The sequence below is a fragment of the Halichoeres trimaculatus genome, unplaced genomic scaffold (assembly GCF_033239565.1).
Source record: "Halichoeres trimaculatus isolate MK-OKI-2021-1 unplaced genomic scaffold, fHalTri1.1 fHalTri1_scaffold_11, whole genome shotgun sequence".
Taxonomy (NCBI): domain Eukaryota; kingdom Metazoa; phylum Chordata; class Actinopteri; order Labriformes; family Labridae; genus Halichoeres; species Halichoeres trimaculatus.
In genome coordinates this window covers 2,188,958-2,208,569 of record NW_027437189.1, presented here as the reverse complement: position 1 = coordinate 2,208,569, position 19,612 = coordinate 2,188,958, and the positions used below count along the sequence as shown (strand labels likewise).

The 19,612-nt window shown below is 43.5% G+C and overlaps 1 protein-coding gene across 1 annotated transcript in view; it reads right to left on the bottom strand.

Moving 5' to 3' along the window:
- The window catches only part of LOC141799846 (neural cell adhesion molecule L1.1-like), a 71,670-nt gene that overhangs the window by 51,893 nt on the left and 165 nt on the right, over nucleotides 1–19,612 (bottom strand). The window lies entirely within an intron of this gene.

Below are 19,612 nucleotides of genomic sequence, written 5' to 3'. Positions count from 1 at the left end.
CGCTCAAAAATTTCACAGTCCACCTCCGACCCCGTAAATACGCTTTCTAAATTGGAATCAGTTGGAATGATTTGGCCACCCACTTGTAAAACATTTGTGGCTCTCACTTTTTGAATCACTGTGTTAAAATTTCCTCCAGAAATAAAAAGTTGCTGTGGTCCGTGCTTTGTCAGATCCCAGCAGTGGCGGCTGCTGGTCAGTCGAGGAGGGGAAGCTCATTTTTTCCGGTCTACGTCATAAATTTGTTTATTTATTTAAAGGTAAATTCTCCCCTCTGTGTCAGCTTGTTATCAGCTGGAGCTGCTACGTGAGACTACGACAGGCTGTAAGTGTGAGTGACAGGGGGAGAAGCTCCTCAGCTGGAGCTGTAGCTGCTTATTGGTGAAAAGAGAGAGAATCTTTAAACACAACGCTCGTCGTTTTTAAGAAAGGTAAACTCACTGAGGATCAATAAAATCTCTGGATCAGAAAAACTGACTGTAAAACCCAGAAGATGCTCCGGCGGAGGGTTATACTTCAAGATCTCTGACTGGCTCATTTCACTGTCAATCAAAAAGGGATTCAGCCTCAGACAGATCATCCAATCATCATGCAGAAGCCCAGCGTCCAGGCCAGCCCACTGCCTCATAGACCCCCAGAGACGCTGAGCGTCCGATGGGCGGGACAAAGCCCAGCGTTTATCCAATGACCGTCCAGTTTCCACAGTGGAACAACCCACATCTACTAAGATGTGTAAACAGTTTTGCAAATGTATAAAATTTAAACACACGCTTGCTAGATCCACAAATACATATGCAGAACCACAAATGTGTGCAAAACTCCACTAATGTGTGCAAGAAACCACAGGTGTGTGCAAAATAGACAAATGTGTGCAAAAATCCTAAATTTGTAAATAGATTTTCATATGTGTGCAAAACATCCATAGAGGTGTGATTTTCCAAAAATTGCTTAACCAAAAATGTGCACAAAAATCATCAAATGTGTGCAAAAATCTACAAAAATGTGCAAAATTCCACAAATGTGTGAACAGATTTGCAATCATGTCAAAAATCCATAGATGTGCGCAAATCCACACGTTTATGCAAAAACTGAAATGTGTGCAAAAATCAACAAATAGGAGCAAAAAATCCATAAATTTTTGCAAAACCCAAAAGTGCTTATTGGTGAACAGAGAGAGAATCTTTAAACACAACACTCATTGTTTTTAAGAAAAGTAAACTCGCTGAGGATTGATAAAGCCTCCGGATCAGTTCAGAACAACTCAGAAGATGCTCTGGTGGAGGGTTAAACTTCCAGATCTCTGACTGGCTCATTTCACTGTCAATCAAAAAGGGATTCAGCCTCAGACAGATCATCCAATCATCATGCAGAAGCCCAGCGTCCAGGCCAGCCCACTGCCTCATAGACCCCCAGAGACGCTGAGCGTCCGATGGGCGGGACAAAGCCCAGAGTTTATCCAATGACCGTCCAGTTTCCACAGTGGAACAACCCACTCTACGCTTCCCCGCTGAAGTCAGAAGACGCTCAGCGTCCGACTGTGTTAAAGCGCTGAGACGCTGCGGGGATGAATGAGAAGGAGGTGGAGCCAGTTACCTGTGATAGGAGCTGATTCTGAACTAAAGATGAAGGAATTCTAGCTCAGATTTTATCAATGAAATGTTCACACAGCAGAACATATCAACACTTTTTGAAGTCGCCACTGATCACCACTGAAGGTCTCCAGTTGACTCAAACTGGAACACCAGGAGAGACGGAGACACGTTCACACCATCAGACTCAAACCGTCTCTGCACTTTGACCTGACGTGAGCGGCACAGGGCGGATCCTGCTCAGCGCTTTAGGTCTTTGTGTGGTCTGGATCAAAGCTCTTTGTTTTGCTGCTCTTTGAAGGTTTTGAAAAGCAGGAAACAAAAGTAGAACAAGTCAAAGCAGAGTTTCCACAGCTGAGCGTCTCTTTGTGGATGGAGTCAGACGCCGCAGCCTGCTCGGCCTGTTTCATGGCCGCCGGCTTCTCACCCGTTTGACGCCGAACTCAGACGACAGAGTCAAACTTTTAATCTACAGATATTAATTAGAGCGTCTCTCAATGAGCTCAGAGCACAGCAGTCCAACTCTGTGAGGCCCCAGGCCGTGATGAGCTGAAACGACTCCATCACACACACACACACACACACACACACACACACACACACACACACGCTCGTTAACATCCAGCCGCCTACGCACAGTCTCTCCCAGGCCCACCACCCACGCACACCCACCAGGACCCAGAGGCTGGTCTGGCTCGCCTCCACGGTCTCTGCGCAGCTGCTGCCAGTCCCCCAGCAGCTCCAGCAGCAGCTCCAACAGCAGCAGCAGCCACTCACACATCACAGCTAATCCCTGCCGGCAGGTAGAGGAAGGTGAGTCTGAGCTTTGATTCTGCAGCTCTTCACATCACAGCCGCGTATCCTCGTCCTCTTCATGTTCGAGGTGTGAGGTGGAGGCCGGCGGCGGCGGCAGCAGCTTTCTTAGGCGGGAAACGGGATGGAGAACAAACAGATTCAGACGCTTGTTTATAAAGTTTGAAGCACCAGAAATGATGTTTTTTCATCATCATCATCAGAACATGAAGCACGGCGTTACACTAGCTCGTCTCAGCACGTTTGGCTCAACGGAGGTGACATCAGTCGAGCTCCAGCCAACCAGCTGTCAGCGTGGACCAACGCCACAGATTCATACAAAGACGTCACACAAAGGACGCAGCGTGTGAAGACTTTCATAACTCAGAGGATTTCCTTCCTCTTAAGTTCAGATAAATGTGAAATATACTTTAACTTCTCAAAGAAAACGTCTGAGGAAATCTCGTCAGGGCAAAACAAAGTTTCAGACACAGTCAGGATCTCTGCGATGGTGTTTTTCTGTTTTAACTTCCTGGAAACCAGACAAAAAGGTGAAAAAAGTCAGAGAAATGACATTCAAAACCAAACAATCAGCAGCTCGTTTATCCTACATATGTGTGAATGTTTAAAAAATCTGAGAGTTGGTCAAATACTGAGGCATCGCTACGACAAAATCAAGCTGAACTACGACCTGGAAAGGCCTCTTTAACTCAGTGTGCAGAGAAAAGAGCTTCAGCATCAACATCACACTGCAAAACAAAACAAAAAATTAAATCTGAGAAAGTGTTTGTGTCTTATCTTAGTTTAGAGATTTTTTATTCGACTTGACATGAGCCACATTCACCTAAAAGTCCCCAAAAAAGACCTTTTTTTCAAGATATTAAAAAACAAAACTGACTTCTGGATTACTAAAGGGGGAAAATTATTTGCCAGTGGGAAAAGTATGGAGCTGTTACTGTAGCAAAGTTAATTGTGTGTGTGTGTAAATAAATGCATCAACAAATACGCAAACTGATTGTGTCACAAATGTGTACGCAAATCCAAAAATGTGCCCAAAAATCCACAAATGTGTGCAAAACTCGACGGATGTGCAAACAGTTTTGCAAATGTATAAAATATAAACAAAAACTTTCGCAAATCCACAAATGCATATGCAGGACCACAAATGTGTGCAAAAATCCAATATTTGTAAATGGATTTGCAAATGTGTGCAAAAATCCATAGAGGTGCGATTCTCCAAAAACAAAAACAAAAATGTGCACAAAAATCAACAAATGTGCGCAAAACTCCACAAATGTGTGGAAAAATCTACAAAAAATGTGCAAAATTCCACAAATGTGTGAACAGATTTGCAATCTTGTCAAAAATCCATAGATGTGCACAAATCCACAAATTTTTGCAAAACCTAAAATGTGTGCAAAAATCAACAAATATGAGCAAAAAAATCCATATATTTTTGCAAAACCCAAAATGTGTGAAAAAAAAATCCACAAATGAGTGCAACATTTGACAAATTTCTGCACAAAAGCACAAATGTGTAAACTGATGTGCAAATTATTACATATCTTGTCTTAAACAGTTTAAAAGTCTGTTTTTTTTTTTTTTTTTGTTTTAAGAAGACCTGAAAAAAACACTCAAATCATCAGCTACAGCTGAGGCGGGCCTCCTTATTGGCTGTCTGCGTACACGTGATTTTTGCGACGGTCCTTCTGTGCCAGTGATCTGCAAATGCATAGAGAAAGTCTGTCTGTAAGAGGTGAGTTACTGAGCCCCTTTGTTAATATTTTACACATTTGTAGATCAGTTTAAACTCACACACAAATAAAGATTTTTGCAACAATAATAGCTCCGTAGGTCAGACACACTTTATTTTAAAATCTTGATTTTGGGCGTTTTTCTGGACCTGTCAGGTCAGTGAGTTGCAGATCAAGTCTAATAAAACTTTTTTGGACTCAAACATTTCCTTAGATTTCTGATTTTGCAGCGTAAAGGATTCATCTTTTAAATCAAAACGTGTGATTTTTGCTTTGTTTACTTTAATAGAACAGGAAGTTGGCTGCTCTTCTTCTCTTCTCCTTCACAATTAAACATGGGCTAACTGTACTCTACAATCCACTGAGTGGTCTGGTACGGGTCGGATCAGTCCAATCTGGTACGGGTCGGATCAGTCCAGTCTGATCCTGTTTGTGTTTCCTGTGTTTGTGGAGCGAAGAGGAGCAGGATGAAAGTGCGTCTCTTTGTCCTTCCTCCAAAAAACCACAACTCTGTCTCCAAGTTCCTCCACTCCCTGATGAGAGATCATGTTCCTGGATCTCCACTCTGAGAGTCTGCCTCCTTCATCCCTCCTCCTCCTCCTCCTCCTCCTCCTCCTCGTCCTCCTCCTCCTCCTCCTCCTCGCCCGCTGAGGAAGAGGAAGGAAGGTTTAAATAAAAGCAGATTTGATGTTTATCGTGTTATTCGATCAGACGTGGAGACGTCACTTTGTGTTTAAGTGTGTATCAACGCCGCTCTCTCCCATCCCATCCTTTCCCATCAGCCCCCGTCGCCATGGTAACCCCCTGACTCCAGCAGCACACAGCAACACTCCTCTCTCTCCCCATCCCCCACGCTGCCCCTCCCTTTCCTCCCATCCCCCACTCCGTCCCTCCACACCTCTCCCTCTGTTTCTCTTCCTCTCCGCTGCCACTCCCTTCATCTCCTCCATTCACCTCCCTGCTTCACTTCCTCCTGCTATTGTCTCACCTCCCACCTGCCTCTCCTCCTCTGCTCCTCTGCTCCTCAGACACTTCTTCCTCACCCTCTTTCTTTGCTGCTTCTCCCCTCAGCAGCAGAGATTTTACTAAAGGTAACGAGAGATTAAAAAACCCTCTTCACCCTCCTCCTCCTCCTCCTCCTCCTCCTCCTCCTCCTCTTCCTCCCTCCTCTTCCTCCCTCCTCGGCTTCTTGGCAAAAAAAGGTGTAAGAAAGAAATCCCATCAGCCAACCAGCTGTCAGTGTGGGCTGACGCCGGCGTCGCTGCTGCTTCCAGCTTCTGGTGTCAGACACACACAGACTGATCCAGGCTTTGATTTAAGACTGCTGCAGTACTCCTCCCAAACACACGGGGCAGTGTGGTCTCTGGCTTTGTTCTCTGCTTCCTTTAAACAAGTGAACGTATGAAACTGAAGCTGAAAATGTTTCTGTTTCTCACAAAGGAGCTGTTACAGTAGAGGAAAAGAGGAGAAAATGCTCCAAAAATGACCAAATTATCCACAAAGTCATCATTATGCTCCATTACCCCCTTTGACTGAGCTTCGCTGGAAAAAACAAATCTTATCAAGTGTTTTTGTCTCATTTTCTGTAGAAAATGTTTTTTTTAGATTTAATGTGAGCCACATTCACCTGAGCAGTCCAGAAAAATGTCTTATGTCAAGTTATTAAAAGACAAAATGAGGTCTGAATTGCTGTTACAAGTAAAAAAAAAATAAAAATCTGTCGATTGGATCAAGAGAAAAGTTACCTGTATTAAGACATTATTCTGGTTTCAAGCAAATTTTTGTGCAAATTTATGTTCATTGGGATTGAAGAGTTGAATGTGGCTCATATTGAGTATAATAAGACAATTTTTGTTTAAAATGAGACAAAATCACTTGATAAGATCTCAGGTTTTTGCAATGTGGTGCTGGTGCCAGTTCCAGGTTTGTTCCTGATTTAACTCTGGTTCCTTGTGTTTCCACAGATAAAGCTCTGGATCCAGGTGTTAAAAACTGGAGCTTAGCAATCAAAAACTAGAGCGAAGAAAAAAAAAAAAGTTTTGTTTTTTTTGTTGTTGTTTTTTGAAAAAACTTTTTTTTTCCAAAAAACAAAATACAAGACATTAGCCCCCCCCCCCCCCCCCCGGAAAAAAATAAAATAAAATAAAAAAATAAATAATTCAATTCAATTCAATTCAATTCAATTCAATTCAATTCAATTCAATTAAATTAAAAAAAATAATAAAAATAAAAAATGGAAATGAAAAAAAAAAGAAATAAGAAAGAGTAGGAAAAGAAAAGAAAAGGAGAAAATGCAAATAAATTATTTGAAGAAATAAATAAATAAAATATTAAGAAAAACAAGAGGATAAAAAGGAAATAAATAATAATAATGTTTTTTTAAACAGTCATTGTTAAGAAGGAAAGCTGCACACTGAGTCATCTGCTGATCTGTTGGTGTTTCCACATTAAAAAACTTTAACTGGAGGAGAAACTAAAACAGTAACGCCTTGTCTCTAATAGATCAGGTCAGTACTTAATTATTTTATTTAACAGGCTGAACAGCCTCATGTTATTTACCTGATTAACACGATGAGATCTCATTTCTGCCTCATGTTCATGCGTTCACATTTCTTTGCTCAGATGTGTTCACACACCACACAGTCCAGCACACTCTGTGTAGTAGACAGTCAGGAAAAACAATGTCACAATCACAGAACAGCTACGTCTGCAGTGACAGACTGATGTTTCTCCAACTCGGCTCCTTGCTGATGGAACACAACAACGGTTTCAGGATAAAACGCAAAAGTATTGTTTCATTTCAGCCTCTTGTTTACACAGAAATGGTTGAAAACGGCCCTCAGAGTGGAGTTTTTCTGAAATACCACATCCACTGTGCCGTGTAAACAGCAAGCTGGAGTTGTCAAACTAACACTTTTATTGTGGCAATTTAAATTGCTACATGCAACCCCAACAACAACAACAACAGTAACAATGGTGGAGTCTGCTGTTCAACAAGACGTGCATCTGTTGCTCCACTTCTGCAAACAGCAAAGAGCCCGGATGCTCAGACCACCTCTACCTCAGCGTTGAGTTATCGAAAGACTTTACAGTTATAGCGCCAACTACAGGCCTGGCATGCTAACTACAGCATGGACAGTCCCTCTGCAGATTGTTTTTTTTTTCTGCATTGTTTGGGTTTTTGGGTGAAATGTTGTCGCATAAACACACATGGACTGACTTTGAACTCATGCATGACCATTTCCTGCTTGATCAAGGAGTGGGATTGGCGCCCCCTGGAGTGTTGAGAAATGCCTTAAAAAATGAAAAAACGATTCATTTTTCATCAATTTTTGAAAAAATCCAAACAAAAGTAGGACTAAAATTAAATATCAAAATATGCAAATAAAAGTATTTGGTCTGTTAGTCTTTGTCGAAGACCCCGAGGTTTCTGAACCAAGGCAATAAGGGGATTTGGGATTCTCTGATAGACTCCATGGAGTGCCGGTCTCTGCTGAGCCGGGTTTGGGGTCTGCTGAGCTCCTGCTGACCTCTGCAGTCTGACTCCTTATGGAAAACTCATTCTTCTGGATCTGAATGCAGCAAAAGAGGGGGTGAAAAACTGCTTCCTGATGCAACTTTGCAGAGAAGAAGACGGGGTTTGAATGAGAGTGTCGACACAGCTCGGTTTTTGTGATGTGGATTTCTTGCTTGGGTGGGTGAAAATTTAATATTTCACAGAGCAACTGCAAGAATAAAAACCTTTCCTTCTAAGTCTCAACCTGCAAGAAAACCAGGGACAGAGCTCGGTGTTTGAGGCCCGCCCCTTTGGATTCGTGACCCAGGAGTAAAAACATGGATCATGCTCTATGCAGACGATACGCAGGTTTACGAAGCTCTTAACCAGCTTCCTCCCTGATCAGATCCACATCGTCACAAACTTGCGAGTCTGATTCCTGTCAGTCATGAGTCAGCGGCTGTACTGTCACAGTCGGACGCCTTGTTTAGCTCGTGGTCGTTTGTCATCGTCTGACTGATGATATTGTTGGTCAGATGTTCGTCTGAGAAAGTGTCCTCTGTGTCTGCGGTCACCCCATGAATGGACCCCTGTCGCAGTTTAACCACACTGACCATTAAAACACACTCACACACTCACACACACAGTTATTTGGAAGAGGAAGTGTGTGTGTTCGCACATGTGTGTGTACTGTACATGTAAAGCCATTGAAGTTAGATTAGCCGTTTCTGAGGGGATTAAAACCCGAACACAGAGGGGCTGTTAAGACCCTCCTACAGCGTCTAATCCAGGCTAATGGATGCACCCCCCAACCCAACACACACACACGAAAACACACAGAAAGAGGAAGACAGGGCCACAAACATGAGGAGGAAGAGCTCAGAGGAAAACAAGAAGAAGACGGGAAACATACAGTGAGTGACATTCCTCCCATATCTCCACACAAAGGTCTCTTTCTGTGCAGGAAGGATGGAAAACAAGGAGAGAAGGGAGGAGAAGGAAAGGCCAGAGGAGAGGAGAGATGGATCAGAGGGGAGGGAGCGGGGGCGTGGGAGAGATGGATGAAGATGGATGAAGATGGACGAGGAAAATGCACAATGAGGATCACAGAGGAGGACGTCGTCAGAGTTAAAATCAGACTAATCTCATTTTGTTGGATCAGACTTCCCTCCCTGACCCAAACGCTTCAGTCTGGCTCCAAACTGCATCTTCAAGCTTCCTCCAGGGACCTTTATTGACTTTAAACGCCTGGCAAGACAAGAGAGATGCATGTCGTCCTTTCAGTCCGGGCGCTATCGCTCTGATCTTAATGCGACCTGGAGGACGGATGAATCTCTGGATCAGAGTGAAAGCAGCAAACTCAAGTCTTTAACCCAGACTTTAGCTTCTCTTATCTCTGTTTGGGCTAATCCTTTCCAAGAAAGACGCAGACTGAGAGGAAGACGTCAACAAAGAGCAGAGGGAAGTCAGGCATCGGGATAAGGGTGAACTTAAAGGCACTTTGGAAATAATCTCACTTTATGTATTACACGTCTTAGCGAGAGTCACTTCCTTACAGCACTGGGCGCTAATGCTCATGGGAAATTGAGTCTTTCTCCTGGAAAAACACAGGTGTCACTACATCATCACCAAACGTAAAGTCCTTACCAAGCAGCAAACTCCAGCCATGAGGGATGAAGCGACACAGAAGTAAAATAAAAAAAATGCAGTTCTTTGAGTGTCCACTTGAGGCTGTCTGCAGGAACACCAGAAACCACATACACACCTGTTCAAAAAGCCAACATTTACAGCATTAAACAAAGTTTACCGAGGGGTTCACAAAGCGGCCTGAGGGTCTAAGCAATGTAGACAAGTCCGCTTATGGCAACCCTAACCCTTAACCAAACATGACAATGTTAGAGAAAGTGTGTCCTTTTCCAGGACCTAACCGTAAAGTTTTATGGCATTTCTGCAGAGGAGGATAATATAAAATATCATAACATGTGGATCCATCACTCTCTGAGCTGTAAAGCTCTGTTTCCACTAAGTGGTCCGGTACGGATCAGCACAGTTTGGTACAGGTTGGATCGGTAAAGCTTGATCCTGTTTGCGTTTCCATGGACGACTTCCACTACCCTTCTTGGTAGGCGGCGTGTAAGATAGGTGCAGATAGCCATGCTAGCTATGTGATAGCGTGACAACATAGCAGCGGAACACAGTGTTACCTGCTAATGAACCCAGTGAAGAAGGAAAATGGGGCACAGTTTGGTTATCACGAGATAACTTCTTAATCTTCTGTGCATTTTTTGGCTCGCTACTCCAACAAATTATCCCAGATTTTCACTGTTTGAATGGTAAAATGGTCAACATGCTCAGGAGAAGTGTTTGTCAACTTTTTACTTTTCTAACCCCATTACTTTTTAAAATACCCAACATTTTCCAAAGCATTTGGCCCATTGAAATGAATGGAGATGATCTGTCACCACAGAAACCACACAGCTGTTGATGTCATAAGGGGTTAGAGTTAGGAAAAGAGGTTGGACTGAAGCGCGTCACTTCAGTTGAGCTCTTTCTTCCATATCACCATGGAAACCACTTACCTGATGATGTCATAAGGGGTGCGGAGGTTATAAATAGGACTGATACGGTTGAGGTTAGGGCCCAGCATTTTAACTTTTAAGCATTTGCTGCAAGGAAATGTGTCAACCCCCAGTTTCCAATATGGCCCCCGCTGGCGAAAGGTCTCAAAACATTGTAACAGAAACAGATGGGTGACATCACAAAGACCAGTCCATGTTCTATTCAGCCTGCACTCCTCACAAAGACTTTAAAGGTTGATAGTGAGCAGATATTCACCTCCTCCAGAGTGAACTATGCTAACGACGCATCCATTCACAACACTGCAAGAAACACATCCTCCTAATTAGGCTGCAGCAAGTTCCTCACAGGAGCTTTAAATCTGACAAAACAGCTTAAAAACTCTTTTTTTCTAGCAGCAAATGTGACATTCCTTCCTGTACTTCCTGGGATTTGCAACTTTTACGTCTTGCATCATGAATTCATCTCTCAACCTGCTCATTTGGAGCCCTCCTTCCTCCACCGGGCTCTAAAATCAATCTTTAACCATCCTCCCGGAAACTTTATCAATAATCTATCGTCAGGAAACAACTTCCCGCTGATGATTTATTTCCTCTGTTGTGTCTGTAAACCTGCCGACGTCCTCTCCTCTGTCGGTCTGCAGGTTGAGGAGCACAAAGAGCTCTGAATTAAAAAACCACCAGATGGTTTCAGTCAACCTGACGCCTGCCAAGCGTCGAGGAGGGGGCAAAAAAAAAAAAAAAATCCTCCTACGCTGGTCTCCTAACTTTCCCTCCTCCTCATCCTCATCCTCTCTCATCCCATTCCCACTCAGAGCTATCTTTTCATCTCCGCCTCTTTGTCTCCATCCTCTTTCCGGATTCTCCTCAGGATAAACATTTCCTCCTCCTCTTTGATGAACCTGGACCGTCGCCTACTATCACATCTCTCACTCATTCACGTCTCCTCACGTCCGTCATCTTCCTGCAGGTTCTGGCCTCGTTTGAGCCGATTTTTCTGCCAAAACAATCCCAGAGAGAGACAAACTGCACAATGCAAACAACAGAAGGGGAGACAGGGACAATGCCTGTGTGTGCTTTTGTGTGGAAATGATGTTGCTACGAGAGAAAAGAGGAATTCAAGAGTAAACAGGCAAACAGGAATGTGGAGGAAAGGGGGGAAAGTTGGAAATCGACAGATGCAGCAGAGTTTGGAGGATCTCTCACGAGACGTCGATAAAACCTGGGAAGTCGATGAATTTCTCATCAGGATGGAGTTAAAAAGTACAAAACAAGAATGTCTGATGATGCTTTCTAGTTGCACAAGTCATTTCTATTGGATCCGCCCCATTCGCCCTCTCTGCACCTTTCCTCGTAAAACAAGGAATTCATGAAAATGAAGCTAGTGAGTCGGCTGGAGCCTGAAACTGGCAAAATGTCACAGCGTCATGAATTATTCATCAGATACAGCTCCAGGGAAAAATTAATAAAACACAGAAAAAACTTTGTTTTCCCTCCAGATCTGAGTTTACGAGTTTCAGTTGGAGTAAATTCAGCCTTTCAGGAGAAATCAACTCGTTACGGTGTTTCTCAGATCATGAAAAATACAAAGAGGATTACAGGTTCTTTCGCTCTGAAACAACAGACGATCAATATTTGGCAGATTTTCAGCCACAGCTTTCACTTCTCATCCTCACGCTGCTCGGTGACGTTACACTGCTCTTCATGGAAAAACCCAGCAGCAGGGCTTTGTTTGACGGCTCAACCGATCACTATCTAAAACACACACACATGTAAATCTCAAGTCAGTTTTTAAAGCTCATGGTGTTCGTCTCTCGTATCACAGAGGAAGTGGCGAGCAGACATCTGACTCATACCGTTGGACTGATAAAGGAAAATTGACACAAAATAGGCACACAATCGCTAAAAATTTCGATATGATACCAAACTTGACCCCAACATCCCATAATATGCTCTCTAGCGCCACCTAGACACACTAAAACAGCCCTAGCAGCCACTAGGAATGTCATGGAAAGTTCAAACCAACGTCAAAATGTTCATCTCATTAAGATGCAAAAATCATACACTGACACCCCTAACCTATCTCAAACAGGAAGCTGGCAATTTGCCTTTCAAATAAGATTTTGACACATTTTTACCATGTTTTCTGTGAAATGATCTCCTCTGATACCATAAATAGTAAATGCTAGAAATTTGCTCACATGATGTATGGGACCCTGCATTACAAAAGTCATTATGGAGGTTGATATTTTGGACCCGGTTTTTGAATGACATGCCCTCAAATTTGGTAAACCCCAAAGAAGCTCTGTTTGCTCCCCTATTTAAATACATTGGACAATGGTTTTCAGCTGTACGCAGGCTGCCACATTTGGGCCTCTAGACAAAAAAATAAAAGTTGTACAGCTTTAAAAATTGCATGGCTGGATTCCTGACAAAATTTCCTACAAAAATATAATTTTTAAACAGATTCGGGTAAAACTGTGGCATCTGTGTGGAGTTGTTTCTAAAACTTTTGTGAATAAATTTCACCCTTCACTCTGCTGCTGCAGTTGATGATGTCACACTGATAATGAGTTCCGTGATGACGTCACACAGTGATTAGGAGTTCTGTGCAGCTGGTCATGTGACTCAGCAGAGGAATTAATACATGGTATCAACTGTTATCACTGAGAGGGCCAGAAAAGGATGAAACACTAACAGTGACACGAAATAAAGACAAAAACCTACGGTCTTTCCCAAAATCATTCTCTAGTCCTACGAGTGTATCATGAGGCTTAATGTTTCAGAAATCCTTTTCTTTCCAACATGCAAAAATATTGTCACAATCAGCTCATTTTGTACAGACAGGGAGGGTGGAAAAAATGCCCCAACAGACCCCACCATCACAGGTACTGACCACAGGCTGGATGATACAACATGGACGTAGTGTCCACTACAGTTCAGCTCTTTACATGTTTGGGGTATCCATGGTTACCGCCAGTTACACACCTCCTCCTTCAGAATTCCACAAACTGAATCTCACTGCATGAGATTTTACTCAAGTTGTGCGCAACTCTAGTTGTTATGGAAACACTGGCAAGGCGCAACTTTACTTTATCAAAACTTCAGAAATATCACTTTGATTTTGAGAAAAAGTGCCGTGAAGACACCGCTACAGAGACAACGCCCATGTCTCAAAGCGATCAGGAGATCCTGAACATCTGTTGGCTGGCAGCAGAGGATGGGAACACTCGCAACGCTAAAATCTGGACAGCTCTGTGTTTTGATTCAGGGCCAACCCCAATTGTCACTCCTTTCCCTTCGCCTTACCTCTTCCTCTCGTTTCCCTCTGTTTTTAAGGGCGTCTCTCTGTGTCTGTTGTAGTCTGAGCGACTGTTTCCCCTCTTCCAGCGCGAACACATTTTTACAAAGTGATGATAAACTGATGTCAGATCAGGGTGACGCATTCACAGCAAACAGACTTCTCTACCATGGACTGCTGTACATGAGAGATGAGACAGCTAAGCTAGGAAAAGCTATCGTTATGCTAAGTATTCAGAAGCTTCTGTGTAGCTTCTGAATACTGTAGCGTTAGCTTATGTAGCTAATGCAGCTGATCAGTCTGATCATTCATGAAATGCAGTTCACTCTAGTGAAGTTAGTGTAGCTATTATTAGCTGTAGCTGTAGCTATAGCAGCATTAGCTAGATCGTTATAACAAGAGATTTCAAAATGTAATCAACAAATCCCTCATGGCTAATATTTAGGTGGAGTAGCAAAGGATTGGATATCTGGCCAAATTAGCCAAACCACTAAGTTTCATTGAGGTCCTGGTTTGTCTTTGTTTCATGGGCTGTTTAGCTCTTCACCTTCACCTTATGGAGAATTTTCACCAGACGTCAACGCGCAAAACCAACGAGATACAAACAGCAATCCTTAATTTAAATTTAATAGTTTACGCAGATTTTGACGTATGACACTTTACGCAACAGATTTAAGGACATTTCATAAACTGGAATCTGCTACATAACCCAGTGGACTACGGTGGCCTGTGGGTGTTAGACGATTTGGTAATAAAGCCTCGTAGGTGTGTCACCTTGTGATATCCTTCATAGAACTTGTATTTCTTTATTTATGTTAGCATTAGAGCTATATTTATCATATCTTAAGTTATAAGAGAAAACAATAATTAACTTCCTGTCACAACCTTTCTGTGTCTGTTGGGAAAACTGTCCTCACAACTTCTGTTGTGGTGTTGCTTTCGTATATCATCTGACGCCTATTGGCCGTTGTAGAGGAGTGCTACTTATTGATTTTAACATAAAGCTGTACTTTAAGCTGTAATATGTGCACCCGGCTGTCTGAAAACTTGCATTTTCCCTTTTCAACCATGATCACTGTCTATATGTTGAAGATATGCCAGCCAGTTGGCTGCCCAGGTGAGCATGCGTTGTGTTTGAGATGTTGAACAACCACTAAATATGACATCATCAAATGTTGCCGACAAAGTTGAGACTTCAGGATAAAGAGGATTTTTGATCATGTGTACAGACCATAGACTGTAAAAAAAATGGACGTCCACTTGCTCGGCTCCAAGTGAGGTCTCCTCAAAAACTGCTCCCCCTGGTGGCTGGCTGCAGTATAGGTTTAAAAATCCATCTCCCCAGTCATTCCAGATGGGCTGTGGTCAAACTTTAAAAAATTAATACACCTGGTAGAAATGTTTCTCACAACCAATTGTTGTGGTTTTTTGAAGATTTCATTTGGCTGCTTTTTATCCAAGTCCTCTTATTTCTAAAAGTTTTGTTTTCATTAGTTATACGAGGTTAAAAACGAGGCTTTATGTAACGTTTAACGATGATTGACAGCTGACGTTCTCGTGTATTTTTTTGAGGATCATAAAATATGTCAGGAGGTAGAATCAGGAAGTGATTAGACTCTCAAAAGAAAAAAAAAATATTATTTTCGTCGCCCAGCTCCACTCAGATTCTCCCAGAATCCCTCATCGTCTCTAGTGCGCAGAATCTGGCTCCAAACTGCTACAATGGCGGCGCCTGAGACGGCGGTATTTTGGCTTCAAAACCGTACAATCATAAATGACGGAGCCACGCTGTCCACTCTGTATACAGTCTATGGTACAGACACGCTAAAGCCCACATTTAAACAAACTAATGCAAACTTTGGCGGATAGAGTCTCAATCAGAATAGGTCGCCTGATAGTCTGAAAACATAAAACAAATTTGTCAAAGAAATAAAACCTCTGAAACTCCATTAGAGACGTTTAATGACCTTACATTTGGCACTTTGACACCCTGACAAAAGGCTACAGAGCACAACTGGGATTACTCCTTAGATATCGACCTCCTGACTCATTCAACACTTCCTCAAAAGTTACATGAACCCGTCCCCTGCAGATTATCAGCGTGAACAGCCCTGGTGACAGCTGACAGCGTCCAGCTCCCTGCCCTGTTGCTCTCCTGATCCCTCCTTGAAGCATCCTAACCCTGTTTCCTCTGACAGCACATGATGAAAGGATGAGGAGGAGAAGTCAGGATGCAGATGAAGCTGTTTACATGCCTGGCTCTGAGGCTCAGAGAGGATGAGACAGCACCTGACAGAAAGACGCCCGCAGAGTTTTAGCGTGAGAGGAAGTGAACTACCAACCAGGCATGAATAATTGAGCACGATAATGTTGAGTAGCGCCGCCGTTCATTTAATATTAATCCAAACACGCTGCTGCAGATGACACAGAGATATGAAAAAGCTGAATCAAGACAGTCAGACACTCCCTGAAGACCACACACACACACACACACACACACACACACACACACACACAAGCAGCGAGGGTCAATCCTTATAGGAAACACACACACACACAGTGACACACATACCTGCTAACTTATTATGTAAGACATCATCACACTCATCTATCGTACACACACATCTGCCCACACACACCTCGATCAAGCTTTACTCACATTCATACATGAACCCACCCCACACACACACACCCACACACACACAGCCCTGCTTTGTTTCCTCTTACCTCTGCAGGTGTCTCCTCTCCTCCTATGCCTCCTCTTTCCTTTTATCCCTTTGTCTCTTCCTGTCTCTCTGTCTCCTCTCCCGTCCAGCCCGTCGTGTCTCCTCTCGTGTCTTTTTCACACTGATGCTGCAGTGGTACATAAAACACACCCATCTGAGCTCTGCCTCCCCTCCCTCCCCTCCTCCCTCACTGCTGCTCTCTGATTGGCTGCCTCTCAGCGATGACATCAGCCTCTTTCATTGCAGCGTCTCTCCCTCTGTCTCTCTTTCTGTATCCCCCTGAGACCTCCTGCCCCTCCCTTCTTCTTCTTCTTCTCCTTCTTTACCTCCATGCTACCCCCCTCCTCCTCCTCCTCTATTTTTACCTCCTCCCGTCTCCTCTGCTCTGGTTTTCTTCTCTTGCTGGTGGCCAGCTGGTTGGAGGAATATCACTGAATAAATCCTGCATTAAAGCCGCTCATTAAAGCGGGAAAGGCTGAATAATTCAAACAGATTCAGGACGGTTTGAGGCTCAGATATGATTTTAAAAAAAACAGGAGGAAATAAAGAATCAGGTCTTGTTGGAAACATTTCAACGGCTGATATTTGCAGTTCGGTGAGAAACAAAGAGAAAGAGATTACCATCGAAAAACAACGTTCACCTAAGTAATTTAACTTTGACAGACGGTAAACCTGGGTCACAATGAAGGATCCAGAAAACCAGGTCCAGACAGAGACCTGCGCCAGATCTCAGAATAATAATGATTGAGTCTTTTAGGCTTGATAATAATCAGAGTTTATAGTTTGATAATATTCTGTAGTGTGACTGTGACATCACAGAATTCTGTCTATGACCTCAGAGTTCTAGAACTCCTGCTGTTGCTCTGCAAACAGACTGTTTTGCATGCATGCTCCTGATTGGTCGATTCTCCTCAGACTACAGACAGAAGACGTCTCATATTACACAGTTTATACTCTGTTATGTTGTGTCTGTAAACTTCCTTCGGTCTCCCTTTAGCTGTATGAATACACCTGCCAACATCGGACACTGACAAAGAGAAGCTAAACCGGAAAGTGAAAGAGCACAAGCTAAATGCTAAAACACACAGGTTAAAGGGTTAAAGGCTAAAACAAAGGGGAAAGCTAAAACATGATCTAAAGGCTAAAACACAGGCTAAGGGTTTGAACACATAAGTTAGAGGCTAAAACACAAGCTAGAGGCTATGCAGAAGAGTAAAAGGCTCAAACATGACCTAAAGGCTAAAACATAAGCTAAATGTTAAAACACATACCGAAGGCTAATTTCATGAGTTAAAGGCTACAACACAAGCCAAAGGCTATATAGTAGAGTGAAATGCTAAAAAACAGGCTAAAGGCTAAAACTTAGGCAAAAGGCTAAACCCAAGTTAAAGGTTACAATACAAGCTAAAAGCTAAAAACAACCGAGTTAAAGGCTGAAACACAAGCTCAAGGCTATACAGCAATGTGAAATACTAAAGCACAGGCTAAAGGCTAAAACAAAGCCAAAAGGCTAAACCCAAGTTAAAGGTTACAACACAAGCTAAAGGCGAAACGGTAGAGTGAATGCTAAAACACAAGCGTAAGGTTAAAACAAAGGCAAATGGCTCAACCATGACCTAAAGGCTCAGACAGAGGCTTAACGCTAAAACATGGGCTAAAGGCCAAAACACAAGTTACGGGTAAAACACGAGCTAAAGGCTAAAATACAGGCTAAAGATGCCACAGTGTAGTGAGACTCCGGGCCAAAAGGTGGCGCAGTGCAAACCTGAGATGCCGTTTATGGGACGAACATACGCCACACTGACTGGCCAGGTAATAAATCACCTTCACTGCCATATCGCTTGTGGCATTCTGGGAAGTTTGGCCTTCATAAGTTAACCCAGACAGCTAAATCTGTTAGGTATATGAATGAAGTCGTATTACTGGGAGAATAAAATCATAAATTACACACAAACCACCTCATACTTTCAGTCTGTGGTTACTGTGTTTCATTTTGAAGGGTCAGATCAGAGATTCAACCTTCAATAATAGATTTAACGTAAAAGACACGTTCATCAGTCTGAATATGTTATGGAGACAGGAAGCTCTGTCATGAAACTTCATCTGTGGTCGTCTTTTTGAAGCGTCAGGGTGAGTCGGCGTCTGAGTCCGGCAGGTTTTAACTTGGATCATTAACAGGAAGTGGAAACGAAGTGGTTAAGGTAAAAAGTGGTCCAGGTCGAGGAGCGTCTCTGCTTCGTCATCTCCTCCGCTCGCCTCCTGCTGTGAGGTCAACGTGTTATAGTAAGGTGGTTAAACTTCAGGGACGCTGAGTGTTTATTATTCAGTAAATCCTCCTTTGGAGAAGTTTGATGTGGAGTTTCCACACCAGTCTGGATCGATGGGTTTTACGGGAAGGACTGGGTGATCTCCGTGTGACGGGCTGAGTGGGTGAGGGGTTACTCCAGGTCAGGTCAGGCCCTGCACTCAGACTCCTGCCCACATCTCCTCGTGCATCACTTTGGCTTCACCTAGATGATTTCCGGCCTGGCCCCTCCTCCTCCTCCTCCTCTTCCTCCTCCTCCTCCTCCTCCTCCTCCTCTCCGTCACTCAAACAGAAATCTTGTTCTTCATGTCCAGACGATAAAGCTCAGTCACACTCATGTGGCATTTTGCTTTCTGCCAAACAGGGCAGGCCGCCAGATCACGAAACCCCCACTCTTTCTTTTTCTGTGTGTGTGTGTGTGTGTGTGTGTGTGTGTGTGTGTGTGTGTGTGTGTGTGTGTGTGTGAGCGGTACAGACAGAGAGACAAACGTGTGAGGGCAGACAGATGTACGAGCAGAGTCTCTGTGTTGAAGGGTTTTTCTTTGGCAGGGAGGAACGTGCGGTTGCAGCACTGTAACAGTGACCGCTTTGTGTGTGTGTGTGTGTGTGTGTGTGTGTGTGTGTGTGTGTGTGTGTGTGTGTGTGTGTGTGTGTACCCAGGCCTTTCTCCTCTTCTTTAAAACAACAGAAACATGCACCAGCCCTGATAAGCAGACACCTCCATGAGCGTCTCTGTCTGATCAGGAGAGTTTCACGTCACATCCCAAAGATCACAAAGATCCCAAACACGACGGCCTGCGTGGATCTTTCTGGAACACACTGAGCTGATTTGAAGCTGTAAAGTCAGAAAGTCTGCAGGGTTCGTCCGCAGAATTTCACAACAACATGAAACTGAAAGAATCTCTCTGTGAGGCTCGTGTGGAGCTGATCTCTGATGGGCTGGTTTCACAGGAGGTGAAATCTGAGGATCACGACCCCCCACCACAGACGGAGGAGAAGTGAGGAAGACAACAGTCTGACAAACTGCTGTCCAGATGTTTAACCAGAAACAGGAAAATCTGAGCTGACCAAAC